Source organism: Myotis nattereri (assembly GCF_964212035.1).
Source record: "Myotis nattereri genome assembly, chromosome: 3".
In the NCBI taxonomy this organism is placed as follows: Eukaryota; Metazoa; Chordata; class Mammalia; order Chiroptera; family Vespertilionidae; genus Myotis; species Myotis nattereri.
In genome coordinates, this window is record NC_138077.1 from 195,541,961 (window position 1) to 195,561,846 (window position 19,886).

Below are 19,886 nucleotides of genomic sequence, written 5' to 3' on the forward strand. Positions count from 1 at the left end.
AGTGACTGAGGTCCTCCTGAGAACAAGCATCTACTGACTGTAAGGAGGTAGACCAGGACAGCCATGAAACGCTGAAGGGAACCCTCAAGAAAAGATGAGAGGAGGGGAGGGGCGCCCAAACAAACTTTGGCTCTATTTTTTTTAATATATTTTTATTGATTTCAGAGAGGAAGGGAGAAGGAGAGAGAGAAACATCAATGATGAGAGAGAATCATTGATCAGCTGCCTCCTGCATGCCCCCTACTGGGGATTGAGCCCACAACCCAGGCATGTGCCCTTGACCAGAATCGAACCTGAGACTCTTTAGTGCGCAGGCCAACGCTTTATCTACTGAGCCAAACCAACTAGGGCGGCTCTATTTTTTTTAAACCACTTTTGAGCTGGCTGTATTTGGCTACCATGGTCTAAATCTATCTCACGAGCTCATTTCATCCCTTGGTACAGAGTAGGCACATTCACTATGCTTACTGAATGAATGAATCAATGAAGGTAAGAAGGAACGAATCAGAATCCAGTCTGTTCATATATTATCTGTCAAGGGCTAGTGGACAGGATACAAATAAACTGGATGTATCTTTTTCCCTATTGCATATTTATATCACTAAATCTCCATGGCAACCCTATGTCACAGGGGCTATAATTGTTCCCATTTTACAAATGAAAAATCTGAGATTCAGAGAAGTTCAGGAATTTGCCAAGGGTCACATAACAAGTAAGGGTGGAGCCTGGATTCAAAGCTATCTGTCCTGACTCCTACCCTTTATGTTTAACTGCCAACCAGTGGCTAAGCATTCTGGCTGCAGCTCAACAAAAATCACCTAGTCATCCTGCTGGCATCCAGCCCAAAAGTTGGCAGCCCCTCTCCTGCCAGTCTCTCATGCCACTGTTATCCATGGATGCTGTGCAGAGCCCTCAAGAATATGTTGCTGCCCTAGCCGGTTTGGCTCAATGGATAGAGCATCGGCCTGTGGACTGAAAGGTCCCGGGTTCAATTCTGGTCAAGGGCACATGCCCAGGTTGCAGGCTCAATATCTGATATCCGGTTGTGGGTTGCAGGAGGTGGCCAATCAATGATTCTCATTGTTGGGAGCCATTAAAGATATTGGCTTAAACAAAGCCATCTTAAGAACTATAAGTTTCTTGTTCCTCCAGAAACTCCTAGAAACCAGAAACCACCTGTGTCTTGCAAATTGGCCAGCAGTTAAACTACCCTCACACAGCCTCTAAATCACACATCTCCACTGATAAGCACACAGCCATCCGAAGCCTGCTAAAGCACACATCTCCACTGATAAGCACAGCCGTCAGGAGCCTAATAAATCTCTAGTAATAGGTTACTGCCCATAGACCCCTTTACCCACCCCCCGTCCCTAAAACAGTATATATCCTGCCGCTGTGAGAATAAAGTTTGAGGCTTGATCAGAACCTGTCTTGCCTCCATTCTTTTGTGTCCCTTGTTTGTCTCATTCTTCTAGGGTGTCTCTTCGTTCCCCCGTTGTTGTCCCGCGGGTCGGGGCAGTCTGGCGCTCAACGTGGCAACTTGGGGACCCCCTGCGAGAACGTCTGCTTGAAGCGCCTGGCCAGGCACCCCTTAGAGTCACCGCACAGTATTGACTCGTGAGTGAAGACTCGGCATCTTGATCGCCACGGTTTCGCCCGCCCGTGAGACAGATCGTTGTGAAGGTAAGCAGACGAAACTTTTCAAACAAGAATTTCAAAATACCTCTTGAGAGCCCTCACCCTCTTTGGCTGGCCCTTTTAGTTTTCTTGATCTCCCTCCAGTCCACTAATAAGCACTTCACCTCGCCGTTCGGGGAAGAGTGAAGGGTACCCGACACCGGCAGTGAAAACTCTGAATCACTGGGAAAAGTAATTTTTCTCTGGCCCGACCTGTGTCGCCCTCTCTGGCAAACTCTGAGCTCGCTAAGTCTTAGTGGTTGCCATCCTGGTATGGGGCTTATACATCCCAACCTATGACACGCGAGCAGAGGCCGTAAGGTAAAAGGAGAGCGGTTACATAAGGATCACCAGAGATTTAAGAAATTCTCAGCTGACCTGGCACGGAGTTTATACGTCCCAGAGGCTTACGTGGAGGAGGAAATCTTGAGAACTACCCAGTCAAAATAATGGGCAACTCATTGAACTCTCATGAGGTATTTCTAGATGGGCTCAGGGAGTCCCTCAAGACATGGGGAGTAAGGGTTAAGAGAAAGATTTAAGCATTTCTCAGAGGGCTCAGGGAGTCCCTCAAGGCTCGAGGATTTCGGGTTAAAAAGAAAGATTTAAAGAATTTTTTCACTTTCGTCACTGACCTTTGCTCATGGTTTATTATAGACTTTTGATTTGCATGTTTAAAGTGTTAAAATTTTAGAAGGAAATCTTTTACAGTTTTTACATGTTATTATAGAATATAACCTTTGTTTTGCTTGAAAAAGGTACATTAAATCTTAAAAGTTTGCCAAAAAGTTAATCAGAACTTGCCAAAAATTGTTTCCCCTTGTGGAACACGGCATTTCATTTCCTAGAGGCTTTAGAAGAGGTCAAGGAGGATGGATCTCCTCCCCCTTGCACCCTCCGCTCCTTAAGAGGAGCAGAAAGAAAAAAAAAAATGGGAGAAATGGCCTTCATGGCTCCCTCCACCTCCATGTCCTAATCCTGAAATGTTTAAATTGCCGTTAATAGAATCACCTGTGCAAAAAGGCCAACTTATAAAGAAATTGGAATATTAAAAGGTACTCCTTAAAATCAGGCTGAAAAAATAGTACCATGGTCATCTTAATGTGTTTTCTTATCTTAATTTGTATTTGGAATCTAAAATCTGTAATAAGAAATGAAACCCCGCTGTTGAATCCGCCTCTGGTGTGGAGAGATTCAAAGGTGGCAAGAGAGAGCAGAGTTACAAGCTCTCCCGCAATGAGATTACTTAATATTTTATTTAAAAATTACCGGAGAACATCTTATGACAACCAAACTTTGGCTAAGATAACTTTGGGTGCTAGCCATGACTTTAGAAAGCAAAATAGGAAAAAATTTAAAATGTCTTTTTCTATAAGCATGACTTTGGGGAAAATACGCCATCTGAGTCATTTGCTGAAACTTCCCCCAAAGCAGGATGTGGGGGAAGGGAAGAGGGAACACGTGGCGATCCAGTGTGGACGCCCCCTCCCCAAGTATTCTAAAATTAAAGTCCTTCTTGTAACTGAAAAGCTTTTACAAATTTAAAAATGCATCCGGGATTTCTGTGCACATGTAAAGGGAAAAGGCCAGTTTAAAAACGAGTGTGCATAGTTTTGAGCTGAACTTGACCTTTTGCTGTGTACAGAATAAAAACTCGAGACTGTTTTGGTCTTAAAAATGGCAAAGATGAACCTGAAAAAGAAATGCAGACAGGCTTCCCAAGGCGATTTAAAGTAGCTCTTTTGAAATTTCCCGCCCTGAGGCAAAGTACCACCAGGAAGTTGATAGTTAAGTTTACATATGAATAGCTATGGCTGGAAACTTAAAACTTTTAAGTTCAAATCATCTAAAAGTATTGAAATTTATAATACTGAAATGTTAATCTGAGTATGCCTAGTATAAAGTCAAGATGATAGAAGTTAATCTATTAATTGAAAATGCCTTATATTTTGTTTGAAATGTATCCTTAAATGTAAAAGTATTGATTTGAAGAATGCTAAATATTTAATTTGCTTTAAATTTAATTGATATCTCTTAATAATTATAAGAAGTATATAATTTTTAAATTATATATATATTTGGTGGTCTCTCAAGTTGGATTTCAAAACTATAACTAAGGAATGACTTTGAGAAATTTCACAGCCCTGAAATGTTTTTCAAAAGTCTATTCTCTTTAAGTTTAGCTAAATTTAATATACTTGAAATCACATGGAAAGCTTTATCAAATAAAAATTAATAAATATATATTTTAAGTTTTTGCCTCTGAGAAAGGGCAAAACAAGTTATTTTGTTTAATATTTCTTAAAATACAGCAGTGAAATTTTAAGATGTAATTTGAAATACAAAAGCTCCTCACTACTGCATTTTAAATTAGGCTGGAGGTGGGGCAGCGTTTGCACCTCGTGTATCAGACATAAAGCTTTACTGAATTTACTAATCCTTGTAAGCAATTGAATCCTAGTAAAGTAAAAATCTTCTAAAAAGTTACTGAAGGCTTCCCATGATCCCTCTGTATATGCAAATAAGCCGAAAGGGAACGCTGTTTAAAAACATTATTTTAAATTTAATAAAAAGAAGAAATTTTAATATTTTGAAATATCTTCCACTAACATTTACAGATTGTTGTTAAAATACTAAATCTGACAATAGTTAGTCACCATAAATGAAAAATCACTTGAAATATATAGCTTTGCGACAGTATTTGTTAAAATCTCAAAAGGCAACCATGTTCCTTACATTTGTTGCTTGTGTGAGAAAGAAAGCTGTTTAGAAGGAAATAAAAAGAGGTTTCCTTCAGATGTCTAACTAAAGTTAAAAATCAATATATTGGGCCTCATAAGCTAAATTAAATAATTTGTATTTTGCCTTCTTAAACAAAGTTTATGTAAATTTACTTAAAGACTAATACCAGAAATTTAATTAATGTCATTTACTGTTCATAACTTAGGACAAGTAAAGTTAAAAGAATAAACGTTATTTCAAACTGACTTAAAATGGGCAAATTGTGCTAAGTGGATATTCAGGGGAACTTAGCTGTCACCTATTAAAAGATAAACTTTTGCAATTTTTATATAAGACCTCCATCATTATACCAAAAAACACTAGGCAGGAACCAATTCATGGAGCTTTAACTGTTTTTACTAATGGATCATCAAATGGGAAAGCTGGTTATCATACTATAAATTCTGACCGAGTCATACTGACCAGTCATACTTCTGTGCAAAGAATTGAATTAGAAGCTATTAAGGCTGCATTGCAAGATTTCCAACAGCCTGTTAACATAATTTCTGATTCCTCTTATGATTCGGGCCTAGTAAGTAGAATTGAAACTGCCCGGTGACCAAAGTTTATTCTTGATAGATCCTCCCTTCCCCCAACTGGTGGGCGGGGTATGATGTAACCTGCAGCCCAGAAATACCTGAGTGACTAACCAGGTACCTTATATGGACTATACATTGGACCACCAATCCACACCTGCCAAATACCCTAAGCCCTTGTCCTATATGGACAATACAGTAAACCACCAATCAGTGTGCGCCGAGTACACTAAGCCCCCCACCCCTTCCCATTCCGCCCCTCAAAAGGCGGGCCCACCCCTGCACGTGCTGCTGTCTTCCCTTTGTGAGGCAGCCCGGCAGGTGCTTCTCCTCTAATAAAGCCTGTAGTCCTGGTTTTAGGCCTCCGTCTGATCTTTCAATTCTTACTATTTAAGCAAGTTCAACAGATTGTACAGCAGAGAAAATACCCTTTTTATATCACCCACATCAGGGCTCACAGCGTATTACCTGGCCCATTAACTAAGGGAAATGCACTTGCTGATCAATTGGTTGCTTTATTAAAAGAGGCTTCAGAGTCTCATCAGCTTTTAAAAATCCCAACTTGAAAAACAAAAAAGGGGGCATGATGGAGCGATCACCTACACGTAGGCTGCACCTAGCTTTAATTACTCTGAATTTTTTCACTTGTGATGCTAATGGAAGACACCTGTAGAGCTACATTGGTGTCAGAATAAAAGGAACAGCCCAGAGACCACCTGGGGCACGGTAAAGTGAAGTATGGTAACAATTAATTCAGGTAAAAACTAATTCAGATAACATGCCTAAGTTTCACCTAGGTTACCCAAGGACTCTAGATAATGTGTTTACCCAAAACTGTAGTTTGGATGACATGCTGTCTCTGTTTCTGTAAATTGCTTTTCTTTGCAAACTAGGTCCCTCATTCCAAACCTTGAGACAGCCAGTTTAAAATCAAGTTGTCATGACCTAGAGCAAAGAATATTCTTACATGGTATTATTCTACAAGTTTCATTAATAATTTTTGATGCTTTACAACAGTATATTATGCATTTATCCCAAACAAACTTACAAATGAATTTGAATGTTTTACATGAAGGGATTTATTCCTTTCCACAGTGTGGAGGGCCTCCTGGGGAAGGCACTTAAGCATTCTGTATTGACCTCTCTTGACCTTTTTTTAGGAACAGCATTGCATACCTATAACAAATTATCTAACCAGCTGATTGATGATGTCCAAGCTCTCTCAGGCACTATCAATGATCTCCAAGATCAGATAGATTCATTAGCTGAAGTAGTACTACAAAATAGAAGAGGGTTAGATTTGCTCACAGCAGAACAGGGAGGAATATGCTTGGCCCTACAGGAACGCTGCTGCTTTTATCCAACAAATCCGGGATCGTCCCGGATAAAGAAGTTACAAGATCTAGTGAAAAGACAGAGAGAATTATTCGAGAACCCCCTTTGGAGCGGACTGAACGGACTCCTGCCCTACCTGCTTCCTGCTCTTGGCCCCCTTGTCAGCCTTTTCCTATTCCTAACCTTTGGCCCCTGGACTTTTAGAAAATTAACAGACTTTGTAAAACAGCAGGTTGATAGCGTCCTGGCCAAACCCATTCAGGTACACTACCATCGTCTAGCCATGTTAGACCGTGAATGTGATTATAATGACTGCTAAAACTCCCTCCCTGCGGGGACAGCATGACGCCAGAGGGATGCTTGCCTACTCCCCATAGAAGGAGAAAGGCATGGGCACCGACCTGGGTGCACGGCAAAGCACTGCAAGGGAAGGTCACAAAAATTTTCGACCGCCTCTGGATTTCCCTGTGAGCACACCTGGTTTGCATAGAGGTTGGTATCCATACATAACTATCGGCTCTGCCTCTCCTCCCCAAAAGATACCAAGAGCCACTGACGGTGGGATATCCCACGGGAGGAACCAGGTCCCTACTCCCCCAGTCGGTTAAAGCCCACCCTTAATAAAGAAAAAGGGAGGAATTGTTGGGAGCCATTAAAGATATTGGCTTAAACAAAGCCATCTTAAGAACTATAAGTTTCTGGTTCCTCCAGAAACTCCTAATTACCAGAAACCACCTGTGTCTTGCAAATTGGCCAGCAGTTAAAGATAAACTACCCTCACACAGCCTCTAAATCACACATCTCCACTGATAAGCACACAGCCATCCGAAGCCTGCTAAAGCACACATCTCCGCTGATAAGCACAGCCATCAGGAGCCTAATAAATCTCTAGTAATAGGTTACTGCCCATGGACCCCTTTACCCACCCCCCGTCCCTAAAACAGTATATATCCTGCCGCTGTGAGTATAAAGTTTGAGGCTTGATCAGGACTTGTCTTGCCTCCATTCTTTCGTGTCCCTTGTTTGTCTCATTCTCCTAGGGTGTCTCTTCGTTCCCCCGTTGTTGTCCCGCGGGTCTGGGCATCTCATCATTGATGTTCCTATCTCTCCCTCTCCCTTCCTCTCTGGGATATACATATATATATATTGCTGAAGCAGGACAAAAAAAAAACTCTGATCTCTGGCCAGGATCATGTCAGTCAATTTCAATCTATTTTTCCTAAACCAATCATAATCATCATTACAAAGACTGCAATAAGAAAGATGTCTTATGTCTGCCTAGAGCTGGAGAATTTGCAAAAATACTTTCCTATTGATCATTTCATTCAGGATTCCCAGTACTTCATGGGATTGGATGTGAGCTAAATTTAGGTTTGGCTGAGGAAAATAGAAAATCCCCAAATAACAGAGCCATAAACAAACATAGGTTTATCCTACCAAGTATGTCGTCGATAATATTGGAGGTATGCCATCCCCAGCTCCTAGCTTCTAGCTTCGTGGTACAAAATGGCTGTTGGAGCTCCAGCCACATTCCCAGGGCTAATATGTAACCCAGTGGTCGGCAAACTGCAGCTCGCGAGCCGCATACGGCTCTTTGGCCCCTTGAGTGTGGCCACGAAGTTTCAATTGCACTGTACGTGCGCGCCCGCATGTGGCGTTTTGTGAAAGAGCCACGCTCAAGGGGGCGCAGTTTGCCGACCACCGATCTAAGCAATATGTGAATGTGTGTGACCCACACCTTGTTCTTGGTTCTATGTCCTTTTTGATTGATCAACGCCATCTCCATACACAGGTTGTTAAATATTATAAACACCAACCCTGCACATTCCAAGCATCAGGAAGCCTCCCGTTAAGCAGCCACCTTCAAATTCCACCTGTGTTAATTTCCTAGGGCTCCTGTGAAAAAGTACCAAAATCTGGGTAGTTTAAAATAGATATTTATTGTCTCACAGTTCTGGGAGCTAGAAGTCCAAGCTCAAGGTGTTGGCAGTGCCACGCTCTCTCTGGTGGTTCTAGGAGAGAGTCTTTGCCGCTTCTAGCTTCTGGTGTTTGCTGGCAATCCTTGGAGATCCTTGGCATTCCTAGGCTTGTAGGCTTATCACTCCAGTCACATGACTAGCTTCTCCCATTGTGTCTTCACATCATCTTCCCTCTGTACATGTCTGTCTCTGTGCTCAAACTTCCCTGTTTAATAAGTATTCCAATCACTCTGAATTAGGACCCACCCAAATGACCTCATTTTAAATTGATTGTGTAAAGACCCTGTTTTTAAATAAGGTCACATGCTGTGGTATTTGGGATAGAATTTTAACATATCTGGGGTTTTTTGATGGGGGGGGGGAGCACAATTCAACGATTACAACCACCAACACTTCCGTTCATATAATTGGCCAAAACAGATACGTGGTGCCACCTAGCTGCAAGGGAGGCGGGAAGATATAGTCAGTAGTTGGGTATGTTGTTACTTCCTCCCACACCCAATAAAGTCAAAATACTAAAGAAGAAAGGGAGACTGGATATTGTGTGAAGACTGGCAGTCTCTGCCACAAGTAGGAAAGGTTACTCCCCCTTTTACTGATCACATACCAGTTACAATGATTATGGGATTTACTCCATAGGGAGAGGTGAACAGAGAAGTAAATAAGCATTTATTAAGCACCTATTGTGTGACAGTTACCATGATGAATGTTTACAAATACATGGTTGTATTTAATCTTTGTTTGTGTTGTTAATCCCCACCCAAGGATATTTTTTCCATTGATTTTTAGAGAGAGTTGAAGGGAGGGGGGGGGGGGGGGGAGAGAGAGAGAGAGAGAGAGAGACAGAGAAACATCAGTGTGAGAGAGACACACATTGATTAGTTGCCTCCCACAGGGGCCCTAAGAGGGGTTGGGGATCAAACCTGCAACCTAGGTATGTGCCTTTGACCAGGAATCAAACCTGCAACCCTTTGGTCCGAGGGCTGACAACTCTAGCCACTTAGCAAACCAGCCAGGGCTATTTCATCTTTATACAACCCAGCAAGATGGACATTATTGGCCCCATTTCACAGATGAGAAAATTGGTGTTAAATCCTTTGTCCAAGATTACACTGTTAGTGTGAGCAATAGAGCTTGAACTTAACTCTGGTCTGAAACTTTATGCCTGTGAAATGAGCCCTGAGAATGGAGCATAAAGCCAGAACAAAGCATGCTGCAATCAGGCCAACAGCAAACAGCAGGAGACCTGAGGGGGTCTGGAACTCAGAGTGAGATCACAGATGAACTGGTAGAAGAGCATCAACCTGAAGTCAGCACTGCCCACTCCCTGGAGGCATCAGTGAGATGGAGACCCTGAAGAAACCGCAGCCAGACGCTGAAAGCAGCCTTAGGCATTGTAAAGTCAGAGCTGTCTTTAAGTTAAGGATGGAAACTAATAACAGCAGCAGCCACTGTTTGTTGAGCATCTACCATACTCCAGAAACTGTATTATGTATTTAACATTAATAATAGCTTACATTACCAGAGTAGTTGCTATCATGCAACCTTGTACAATTTATATGACCTTGAATCTCACAACAATCCTTTGAAGTTTGTGCTATTAATATTACGAGAAAACAAGCTAGAGAGGCTAACTAACCTGTTCAAGGTCACACAGCTAGTAAATGGCACCTCTATGCTACATGCATTTCCTCCATCTTCACAACAAGCCTGCAAGGTGGGAATCATTACTCTCATTTCACAATTCAGGAATCTGAGGCCCAGAGATGCCAAGTACTTGCCCAAGATCACACAGCTGGCAAATGACAGAGCCAGGGCTCTGGCTCGGGGCTGTGCACTGGTGAGGAATTTGAAATGGTACAGGCCAGGATCATGTTGGAGCAGATCCTGGACCCCAACTCTTGGAACCCCAAATCCTAGTTATTAGTAAGGCATCTGTCCCCTGACACAGAGGCAGGCAGGACAGAGGCCTGGTCTGTGCCTCAGAACCCAGCCCAGGACCTGGTACCGAGCTGGGCCTCTTCCTAAATTCAGCGTGGTGACTGACTATGGGGTTACAGTCACACCCTTCCCTAGACCGACAAAATGCTAAGTTGCTGAATTGGGTAGTTTGGATTTCTTTATGTTTCTTTTCACTCTCTTTTAGGCTGAATGCAAATGTGAAAAAATAATAGTGTGCAACAATTAAGGAATCCACACACCTTCTCTCAAGCCAGACCTGAGTCATTTCTGACAAATGTGATGAGAATACAACCATCACCACCAAAAAAAACCCCACAAATACTCAGCTGAAAAGCCTCACTTTCTCCAGCTGCTGTCTCCAGAGCCACCTGAGAGTGGAATGGAAAGGGCTTGATCCAATGGTGCTCAGATGGGTGGGCTTCAGAACCACCTGGAAGGCTTGCTAAAACAGGTTTCTGGGCCCCACCCCAGAGTTTCTGAGTCAGTAAGCCTGATAGCAATCATGTCAAACTCAAAGGCTAACACGGGCCCAATAAATGAGGCCTGCGGGCCGCGAGTTTGACATGCTTGCCTTAGAGTATGCATTTCTGACAAATTCCCAGACGATGCTGATGCTGCTGGCCCAGGAACCACACTGTGAAGACCCCTGGCCTGAATGAACTTGAAGCACAGCAGACAGAGGTCAAAGCTGTGTACCCTTGAAAGAAAGCATTGGGCTCTCACCTCAACCCCGCTCAGGTGAGAGGTAGGGTGAGGCAAACACCAACCTGGGCTGGAGGGCTGTATGTCCCTAGATAATAAGGGAACAGACTCCAGGGGTATATAAACTTCAATTCATCTCTGGGGCAACTCTCACTGCCTGTGTGACCTTGGAAAAGTTACTTATCTTGTGTGAACCTGACTTATGCATCTGTACAATGGGCATGAAAAGAAAGTGCCTACTTTCTAGAACTGGTTCTAGGAGTCCATGAGCTCTTGCCGGGTGCTTGGCTCATACCTTAGTAAATGCATTCTAAGTGGTCGCTCTTAGTATTATTACCCTGAGCCAGGGGGTCAGAGGAGAAAGTCCAGCAAAGGGTCAGGGATACAGCTGAGGAAGGATGGGAGAAGCAGCCCACAAGGAGGTTTGGGAACCTGAGCTGAGGAACACCCAGCCAGGGTCAGAGGTCCAGGAAGAGGGTCAGCATGTTGTGAGGAGGTGGGTGGGGGAATTCTATTCCATTCCCTGTGGGATTGCACAGGGGCAGAGGCCAATGTGCGGAGCACTGAGTCATGCAAGCCTGTCCCAAGCTGAGCCACTTTTGAAATTGCTGTAGTCACGTTCTCCTCTCGAAAACTGCTCGCTCATCTCAAGGGAAAGTGGAGCCAGGCAGCCATGTCTGCACCTCCGGCTCTCCCTTCCCTTCCCCCTCCTCCCCCCTCCCCCACTGCTGATTGAACCATAGGACATCCATGTACCTCCAGGTAACTGACCAATCAGAGACACAGAGACCGTGGTTGGGTGATAAGTCAGAGCCAGGGTGACTGGAATCCACTCTAGAAGGAGCCAAAGAGCGTTTGCCTCCATCTCCGAGGCTTCTGGCCACACAGCAGAGTCCTCAGTGCATGGACACTAGATCTCCTGCCCTTGGAAGGCACAGCGCCACTTCCTCTGCATTCCATTGGTTAAAGTAGTCACGGAGCGGCCCCAGATTCAGTGTGGATGGGACCACACAAGGCGTGAGTATTGGGAGTCATGGTCTACAGGGGACATCATTGGAAACCAGCTGCCACAAACCCAACCTCTACACATCCACTGTGCCCACTCTGTCTAAATCAGCGGTTCTCAACCTGTGGGTCGCGACCCCTTTGGGTGTCGAATGACCGTTTCACAGGGGTAGCCTAAGACCATCGGAAAACACATATGTAATTACATACTGTTTTTGTGATTAATCACTATGCTTTAATTATGTTCAATTTGTAACAATGAAATTGGGGGTCACCACAACATGAGGAACTGTATTAAAGGGTCGAGGCATTAGGAAGGTTGAGAACCACTGGTCTAAATCATCATGATCATCTCTAACCCAGAGGTCTGCAATAATTTTCTAGGTAATCCCTGCGCTACTTCTACTTCTACCTCTTGCCAATCTAGTCCCCACACTATCACCCATGTTCTTATTAAAATGCAAAGAATGTCCAAATGCAGATTCAGTCGATCCCTGTTTAAAACCCTGCACTGACTTCCCACTGCTCTTGGGATGAAGTCCCAGATTCTTAAAAAGCCTGTTCGGCCCTCCATCAGGGCCCTAGGTCCAGCTGCATCTACTCGGCTCCTCTCTCCCCCTGCCACCACCATCGGGCCTTCCTGCAGCTCCTCACACCTGCCACACTCTTTCCTCTCCTGGGGCCTTCCCTTTGCCTCTTCATGTGACCCAGCCACTCTCCACCTTCAGGTCTCTGCTTCCTAGTCAGTGTCCTCTCCTCGGAGAGGCTGTCTTGGTGCTTTGGATCATCAACGCATTGTTCTTGTTGGGAGGAAAGAGAAAATCCAGCTCAAACTGGCCCTAGTGCAAAGGGAATTTATTGCCTCATGTAAGAGAGCCACTGAGGGATCAAACCTCAGACACAGACTTTGCTTCAAGTGTCAGCTCTGCGTTATGCGGGGTGGGCTTCCTCCTCAGGCAGCCCTGGACCCCTGGACTGTGTCTGCTTGGCCCTGTTGCTTGATGTGGGTCTCGGGCCACCCCCTCCCCAACTTCGAGATGGGATTAGGAAGGAAGGAAGGTGGGGGAGGGGCGGTTCCTCCAAGGAATAGCTGGGGTATTGTTACCTGAAGAAGGGAGGTGCATTGCAGGCAGGTAAAAACCACCAAAGCATTCCCTTTACCCTCCGCGCCAGCACCCTGAACATTTCCTTCACATACCCCGGCACTCTCTTTTTTATTTATCTTTATTGTTGAAAGCATTACAGATATCCCCCCTTTTCTCCCATTGACTCCCCTCTCAATATTTTAAATATATATTGAGCATCTCTATATTGAGAGAGAGAGAGAGAGAGAGAGAGAGAGAGAGCGCTACAAGCAAACCCATCAAAACAATATAAATGTTTCAAGTAAACTATAAAAGGAATTGAAAGAAAAATATAGTTCTCAGAGATAGACAGAAATCATAACTTTGAGGGGTGTTTAAGCACCTTAAGTCATCTCATAACAAGGGCATCCCGACAAATACATGCCTATTTTAGAGGTAATAGAAGCACCCCATTAGCCAGCTGCGCCCCGTGCCTGCCCCCAGAGCCCCTCCACCACCTAACCCGGGAGATGCCCGAGCCTCACCTGTTCAAGGGATTAGTGAGGCCGCCTCCCCGCTGCCCGCGCTGAGGTTTCCCGGGTGCACTAATTAGTAGGTATTGGTTTTTATCACCTACACGTTTTATCGGACTTGTTTCCATGAGGTGTGCGCCTGTGACCGCGTAGCGCAGGATGCCGGCGGAGGAGCGCAAGCAAACGCGTCCGTCCGGAGTCGGCATCTGCTGCAGTTTCAGGCGGCGCTGCCTGGACCGGCGCGGGAAGGGCCAAGTTCCGCCGGCAGCTCCCACCCGAGGCTGCCGAACCTCCCGCCGCCTCCGGCCGCAGAGCAGCCCGGCCGCCCCTGCAGGGCAGAGCCTCGTCGGGCTCACACGGAGGACGCGCCGCGCGTAGGGCTGTGATCTACGAGGTTGCTCGCGGGTCGAAAGGCAAACCCAACGAAGTGCCGCCCATTCCTCGCCGTCTCCTTCCCTGGGGATTCTGAGTACAGTCCCCGTTCCAGCGAGGAGGCCGCAGCGGCGCTCCGCCCGCACCGGGGACCCTGCGGGTGCGCGGGGAGAGGAGGCGGCGACACCGGGGACGCGCGCCCGGCGCACGGAGACCAGCGGCCCGCCCCGGGCGCGGTGCAGCCACTGCCCTGCACGGACCGGGCTGGGCGGGCGCACGAGGAGCCGGGACCCGAAGTCGGGCAGAGGCGGGCCGCTCCCCGGGGGCTCCGGACCCCGGGGGGCGGGCGGGGAGGCGAGGCTTGGCCGGCGCGCCGCGCTCCGGCGGCGGAGGGCAGCGAGGTCAGCCCTGGAGGACCGACTGCCCCCGGTCCCCTGGGGAGGGAGGGACCCCGCTCGGCCGACTGGGGCTGCGGACACCCATTCACCCCAAAGCCCGTTCCCGCGGCCGCCACCCCTTCCGCGCACCGCGGCCCCTCGGCCTCCCGGCTCCCGCCAGCCGGCCGCCCCGGGGAGGATGGGAAGGACAAGGCGAGGGGCCGCCGTGGCCGCGCCTCCCGGGCGGGCGGCAAAGGCTGAAGGGCGGCCCTCGGGTCGGGAGCCCCGGGCGGCCATCGCTCCGACCCCCGCCCGCCGCGTCCCCGGTCCAGACCGCCGCCGCCGCGCAGCCCGCTGCTCCCCTCATCTCCGGGCGGAACAATTAACCGGTTATTAATGCGGATTAATTATTAACCAGTTAATAATGTAGATTAACCGTGAACCGGTTAAAATGCGGATTAACTTTAACCAGTTAATGCAGATTTTGTAATCCAAAGAAAACACTATAATTTCAAGAGAAACATCAAAAGTGCTTTATTGAAAGTAACGTCCATCACTAGCTACACATCCCCCCATCTTTTGGGTAATTTGTGGATAGCGTCCCAATAGAACTTTTCTTGTTTTGAGGCAAACCATTCAGAGACCCAATTTTCCACTTCTTCATACATTTGGAAATGCTGCTCAGAAAGTGCTTGTGCCATCAATCGGGACAAGTGGTATCAAATCGCATATATATCAACAGATGTGTAACTCCATCTATTGAAAAAGATCCGCATTAGTAACCGGTACACCTCGCACATGGATATTTACATGTCTATATACACATACATACTGTCGCTCTATATATAATTTATTTTTTCTGAACTGTTAGAGGAAGTTGCAGACATAATTCCCCTTCACTCCTAATATATAATCAATGTGTAATTTATCTGGAATGTCTTCCCTCCAGATTTCCATATGGTTCACTCTGCATATGGCACCCCTCGCCTCCTTCAAGCCTTTGTTCAAAGGAGGCAGTCTCAGAGAGGCCTACCTGAGATAGCTAAAACCCTTTACAATTTCAACCCGCCTGCTCCATACACACTGTCCTCACTCTTGGTCCTCTTACCCTCCTTTACTTTTTCCTGTCTTACAGCACCTTTCACTTGTAGGATACTTTAGAACTGATATAGGAAACCTCTGTATTTTAAGCTTCATAAGGACAAGGATCTTGTGTTCGCTGAAATATCCCAAGCTCCTAAAACAGCACATAGCAGATGGTCAGTAAATACTTAATGAATGAATGAATGAATGAATGAATGAGGAAACCCAAGGTCACAGCAAATGAATGGTGCAGGGCTTTTCATCAAGCCCTGCCACAGGCCAGGCACTGCTCTCAGAGCTTTTCTGTGAGGCCCCTGAGGCTGCAGAGGCTCTCACTGGGACCATCTGTGACACTGGTTTATGTAGATCCTACCCATTGTGGGGTTGACCCAAATGATGAGATCTCAATTTTGTCGTCCTTACCTTTGACTTCCCTTTTACTCTCCATCCCCTACCCCAAAGCTGTCCTTGAGAGGCAGGGCGGTGTGGACCCACGAGCACTAGATGGGAGTCTTTGGAAAAGTCACTTCCCTCTCTGGGCCTCAGTTCCCACGACCTCTGACACTCTTGGTGGCGTGGACATCACCCTCCAGTCTCTTTCTATCCTCACCCCGGGGAGTCTGGGTGGAGACTGTGGCCTGTTCTCTGATGGCAGAAGGTGTGGCTTGTTCTCAGAGGGAAGAGATGAGAGAAGCATTCTCCGGCCCGGGTGTGCTGCTCGCCTGCCTCTTCCTTTGGGAATTAGATCTGGATTTGAATCGAAAGCTGCCACACCCTGGTGGCTCTATGATCCTGGCAGTTGCCTCCATGTTCTGGGTCTCAGTTTTCTGTCCTGTAAAATAGGTTTAGTAATATCTTCTTCAGAGGGTGTTGGGGAGAATTAATTAAAATATGCATACAGAGCACTTTGCATGTCCCCTGACACATAGAAAGTGTTCCCCAAATAGTAGCTGTTATTAGCTTCTGAGCCCTGAGTGGGTGCCTGCATGTACACATGGCGGGGGAGGACGGGGGGACAGGGGCGTTTCTGGAGCCCTCTCTGCACAGCGGGTGTGGGCCTGGCCACTGTGTGTAACTGTTGCGGGGCTGTGGATATGTAGGAGACACCAGCCCCTGACCTTTAGACAGAGCTCCAGGCCCCTCGTCTCCCCATTTTGAAGACTGAGCCCAGAAGTCTGAGTCACAGAAAGCACTGGAAGGTCCCTGGGAAAGCCATCTGGGCCAGGAGCACTTAGAAGATGCTTCCCCCACCTGTTTAGTTTATTGAAACATTCTATTCATCACTTAGAGCTGCCAAAGAAATAATTCCGAAAAGTTAATGGCTTAAAACAACAAACGTATTCTCTCACTCAGAGTCTGAGGATCAGGAATCAGGAAACGGCTTAGCTGGGTGGCCTGGCTCAAAGTCGCGAATGAGTTTGTGGTCCAGCAATCAGCCAAGGCTGCAGACCTCGGAAGACATTCATGGGGACTGACGGATACACTTACTGTGAGTTCACGCACATAGCTGTTGGCAGGAGGTTTCGGTTCCTTGCCGAGCATATTTCTCCATAGCGATGCTCAACGCATGGCCTCTTCCAGAACAAGCTATCCGAGAGAAAGAGACCAGTGTCCTGTTCTCAGCAGTGACATACTATCCCTTCTGCACACCCTATCGGCCACACAGACCTACCTGATACGGTGTGTGTGTGTGTGTGTGTGTGTGTGTGTGTGTGTGTGTGATTGCACAAGGGGGAGCACACCAGGGCTTGCTGAGGACTATTTGGAGTGCTGCCCATAACAGATATAATTTGCATATGATGATATTCACAGATCCTGGGTGTACAGTGTGGTCAGTTTTAGCTATCGAATGTTCTGTGTAACCCACACTCCTACCCAGGTTTAGAACATCTTTCCCGCCTCAGAATATTCCTCATCCTCAGAACGTCCCTCAGAACATCCAGCACCTCACGTCTCCAGGCCAGCCCCTCTCATCCCAAGCAACCACTGGTCTTATTTCTATCTGGATATAACACACAGTTTTGCCTGGTCTAGAATGTCATAAGAATGGAATCACACAGTCTGTACTCTTTTGTATCTGACTTCTTTGCTCTGCATGATGATTTTGAGATTCACCCATGATGTTGCCTGTATCAATGGTTCGTTCCTTTTTGTTGCTGAGTTAGGCCCTCCCCTCTCTGTGTGATTCTGACCCTCATTCGAGGTGCCCTTGACTCAGGAGCCCTCTCCTGGGTGGCGGTTAATGCCTCACGTTTCTCCTTCCACTGGACAGCGGCTGTCTCTCATTTATTTCTGGGTCCCCAACAAGAGCGCAGTGCCTGGCAGGCAGCAGGTGCTGGGAGCTGGCCCATCTGGAAGGTAGCGGTGGCCAGGAACACGGGGCAGGCAGGCCCGACACCGGACATCGGCAGGACCTGTTCGCTGGGGCCGGAAATCACTCCAAGACCCAGCATCCACAGACCCCAGGAGCTCTGAGGGCCTCCAATCAGAGGTTCCTGGACAAAGAAGGGGTTTCATTCTGACAAACACTGAGGGGCAATGAGTGCAGGACTGTTACTCTGGAGGTCACCCTCTGGCCACTGAAAAGCTCATTGACTGGGGACAGGTCTGAAAAGAAAGTAAAAAACATTCTCCCCCTCCTTCCTCCTCCCCTTTCACCCAAACACCCAACAACTAGCCCCTCCCCTCAGGCAGGGGTTTGAAGCCCCACCCCCTGTGAGTACCTCCCTCCAGCTCCTCCTCACACTCACACTGGCCTCACCCTTGGCAAGCCCAGAGGAGACCAGGGCTAGGGCTCCAACACCCAGTAGGTTTTCTGGAATCCCAGGGCCCCTAGAGGGTAGACTTAGGGCTCAGGGGCCGAGTCCCTGTTCTGCCACCTCTGGCTGAGTGACCTCGGTCAGTGACTTCCTCCTCTGTAAATGGGAGCATAATTCTTAGCTGCTAGGGTGAGTGCAGGACTGACTGGGGCCAAGTGCTCCGCACAGTGGCTGGCAGAGAAAGGGCGATGTGCCGCGGTGGGATAAGGTGTCAGTTGGACCTTTTCTAAAAATTGTTAACCCAGCTGAAACCGGTTTGGCTCAGTGGATAGAGCGTCGGCCTGCGGACTGAAGGGTCCCAGGTTCGATTCCGGTCAAGGGCATGTGCCTGGGTTGCGGGCACATCCCCAGTGGGAGATGTGCAGGAGGCAGCTGATCAATGTTTCTCTCTCATCGATGTTTCTGGCTCTCTATCTCTCTCCCTTCCTCTCTGTAAAAAAATCAATAAAATATATTTAAAAAAAAAATTGTTAACCCAGAAAAGTAGAATTAGCACCAGAATCTGGAGCCCAGAGCAAAAAGCATGAAGTGCTCCACCATCCAAGCGTAGCGGACGCCTGGCTCCCTCAGGGCTTGATTAGGACCTGCCATTGTAGCAGGAGCAGCACTCTCACAGGGCTGGAGGTAAGGAAAGAAGCCACCCAGCCCTCTCTCCCTGAGGGGCAGCGCAGGGGCAATGGATTGTTCCTCTCCCAGGGCCAGAGCAGATACATCTAATTGTATTTTGCAAAGATGGCCACCCGCCCACTTGCTCCTGTGCAACCGGACCCTATCACCCCTCCATCAAGAGGATCAGTCAGATCCCCTCCCCTTGAATCTGGGCTGGCCTTGGTGACTCACCTGTAACAACAGAATGCAGCAGAGGTTACTCCCCGTGACTCCCCGTGACTTCTGGGGTGAGCCAAAAGGAACCTTGCAGCTTCTTCCCTGGCCTCCTGGAAAGCGCACTTTCTCCTGAGACACGCCCTCTCAGAGCCTGGCTGCTGTGCTGTGAGAAGCCAAGTCACACGGACCGGACCGGCCACGTGCAGATGCTCCAGGTGACCGTGCCCGCTGGGCCTTCAAGTCCTTCTGGCTCAGGTACCAGCCACGTGAATGAAGCAGCCTCCCAGGAGATTTTAGCCCCAGCCATTTGCGCCTTTCCAGCTAAGGGCCCAGACGTCATGGAATGCATTAGTTATCTATCCTGCATAACAAACTACTCCAAGATATCACCGCTGAAAACAACCAACACTTATCACCTCCTACCGTTTCTGAGAGTCAGGAATTTGAGAGCAGTTTATCTGGGTGGTTCTGACACAGGGTCAGTCTTTTGTGAAATTGCAGTCCAGCTGTTGGCCAGGTCACAGTCATCTAAGACTTGCTCTGGGGCTGGAGGACCCAATTCCAAGCTCATTCACATGGCCGATGGAAGTAGGCCTGGGTTCCCTTCCAGATGGGCCTCTCCATACATGAGTGTCCTCAAGACATGGCAACTGGTTTCCCCCAGAGTGGGTGATCTAAAGGACAGAGAGTCATGACTTAGACTCAAAGCGGAGGGACATACTATTGCTTCTGCCCCATTCTACTGGCCACCCAGACCAGCCTGAGACAAAGCGGGAGGGGACCACACACCGGCATGAATACTGGGAGGCTTGCGCCATTGAAAACTATCTTGGAGG